A 2,943-nucleotide genomic window follows, 5' to 3' on the forward strand; every position below is an offset into this window, starting at 1 on the left:
AAATAAAAGCTTCCGCACCCTTTCAGTGCATATGGGACTTTGTCCAATCGTTGTTTTTCAAACCTCTTATCAACTTTCGTGCCCTTTGTAAAATAATAATATGTCTTTATCAATTTGAATGTTTAGCTAAGTGTGGTGTAGGGCTTAAACTCACTAATCTTTTATTCCGAGTCCCTCTTTCGAGCTGAGCTTGAATTTCAAGCTACTGGGTTTTTCTATAAATATTAAGTTTGTTCTGTTTTCTGCATGCCTAAAACTGACGTAACAATACCGGAGATTGACCTTAAAGCTTAACAATTTCAACTTCCTCAATGTCATATCTACGTTGGAGAAGGGCGATGAAAGCAACTAACGGTAATCAATTTGAATTTGACGCAAGGAGGTTTTTTGACGATATCTGAGATAACACCAAACTTTAAGCAGCATTCTTGCAAATGTACTCATATAATAAGTTGTATTTTTGTTGAATACACATGATTTTATTGACATTGCTGTGAATCCAATTGAATGTTAACCTGTTAATATACAACTAGAAATAAAGTTGTTCTTTCACATTTTGTGGAGTGTTTGGCATGCTCTGGTTAAAATAATTTTCTTTTCCGACTTGATGACTTAAAATCAGGTCAATTTGGCATACCACCCAGCATTGATTTTGCACAGCTTTTGACACTGTTGCTGCTATGGTAGTGATAATGATCAGGATTGTATAAGTAGTGGTGATGCTTTGACATGTGCGCTTACATTTGGTCGCTTTTAAGGACAAGCGGGCTAACCCAGATTTCAGAGGTTTCCAGAAATCTTGACTTACACCACAAGGGGGCATTGCCCTACCTATAGGAGAAGTTTGGTTTTATTGATGTGTATATTTGTTTGATTTTTCGAGAAAACTCTCCTTGTCTTTTAAAGAAACTGAATAAGGAGCAAAAACATTATCTTCGGTTTTCTCAAAACAGCATTTTCGGGATCGAGCCCTTGTGCTTAAAAGCGGCCATATATTATTGCGTATGTACGCGGGCGCAGAGAGAGAGAGAGAGAGAGAGAGAGAGAGAGAGAGAGAGAGAGAGAGAGAGTGTGTGTGTGTGTGTGTGTGTGTGTGTGTGTGTGTGTGTGTGTGTGTGTTTGGGAGGTGATAGGTATATGTATTGTGAGTGTGTTTGTGTCTGTTTGCATAATTTGTTTGTGGGTGTTTGTTGTGTGTGTAAGTGAGTGTGTGGGTGTGTGCGGTATACGATACATTTTTAAAAAAAGCAAAAACAGACAGATATAGAAATGTATTCGTACCAGCTACAGTGAGGTCAGTGAACACACAGTGCTATAGATATAATAAAACACACAGAGAGAGAGAGAGAGAGAGAGAGAGAGAGAGAGAGAGAGAGAGAGAGAGAGAGAGAGAGAGAGAGAGAGAGAGAGAGAGAGAGAGAAAGAATGTTTTACGGAGCGGGTTGTCCGAGCACGTGAGACATGTATTTACTACTGTCCTGTCTTGTCGTGAGGGTATGCGTGAGTGCACCTAACCCTTGCAACGTCTACTACTGCCATTGTTAACGACCAAGACAAATTTCTCCCCGCGAGATGAATAAAGATTGTCATTGTCATTGGCATTGTCATTGTGTAGGTGCGAGTGTGCGTTCTCTGGTATCAAAATTAATGGTGAGTCAGCACGCCAAAGACAACAATTCACCAGAAACGCATTGGAACAAAAGTCACACTGAAAATGTTGATTAATTTTAAACGATTTACGTCCTTGTTGAAACGAGTTAGATAGTTTTGGAGGCGAGCTGCTTCGACCCTGCCTGCGAGGGCCAGTCTGGGTTGAGTGCGACAATTTAAAGCATCAAGGAACATAGACAGAGATACCAGCAAAGATGGTACATAACAAGATAGTTCACTCCGCTCTTTGAGTCAATAAAATAAGTGTCCTCAAAATCCGATGGCGCCCTCTTCGAAAAAGCGCCCGCTTTGCGAACAGAGTTACCCTACTTGTGTGGACAAAAATTAAAGTGAAACTAACAAGTTTTTGTATAAATTATAATTAAAATTTCGGAACAGCGCCTTTTTAAATGGTTACGCCGACAAAAATCCTCTCCATGTGGAAGGGGCGACTATTTTCTTGGTTTATTTTGGCTTTAGAACGAGAGGCGAGAGGTCATTAAAACCAAAACTCCGCACTGAGCGAACCGGGACAGCTGATGCGCAAGGAGGTGCTATTCCTATTCTTCTTCTGGAGAAACGAGGGAGAGTTTCAAAACAATGACTGCAGCGACATCTGAGCCAATGCGCGGACGTCCGTGGACACTTTTTTGGCAGAGTGAACAATCTTTTTATGTACAATCTTTGGTCAGCACGCCAAAGACAACATTAAGTCACCAGAAACGCTTTAGAACGAAAGTCACCCTGAACATTTTGATTGATTTTAAACGCTTGAAGTGTCTTTAGGCCATTCCCAAAAAGGGGGGGGGGCATTAACATCTCGCGTTCTTATGCACAGAAGAATTGTAATTTTAAATGGGCTGATTCATCAATGTCATGATCATAACTTTGCTTGAACTACAACAGGGAACTGCTGCTTTTTTCCCCTAATCCTTACTATCATCAATTCTCCTCTACTTCTTCTGTATGTTTGTCAGACTCTCGTGACCCGCTATTTCCGGGGTGCCTTGATAGTCGAATCAGACTTTGTGTTGTTGAAGCTAGAGAGAAAATAAGCGGAGTAAGTCTGATTCCCCGTAAGGACTTCTCTGTTGACATACACCCCTTGGCGCTCATATGACCTTATGCAGTTGCGAGGGCCGTAAAACCTCTACTACAACAAAACATTGCTCTCGTGAGAATCAAAAGCCAGTCTCTTCCGGGCAAGGGCAGTACAGTACTAGAGCAGTGCAGTGCAGAGCAGTTCACACATACATATGCAATACATATAGTAAAAGAGAGAGAGAGAGAGAG

Source organism: Aplysia californica, unplaced genomic scaffold, assembly GCF_000002075.1.
Source record: "Aplysia californica isolate F4 #8 unplaced genomic scaffold, AplCal3.0 scaffold00492, whole genome shotgun sequence".
NCBI lineage: Eukaryota > Metazoa > Mollusca > Gastropoda > Aplysiida > Aplysiidae > Aplysia > Aplysia californica.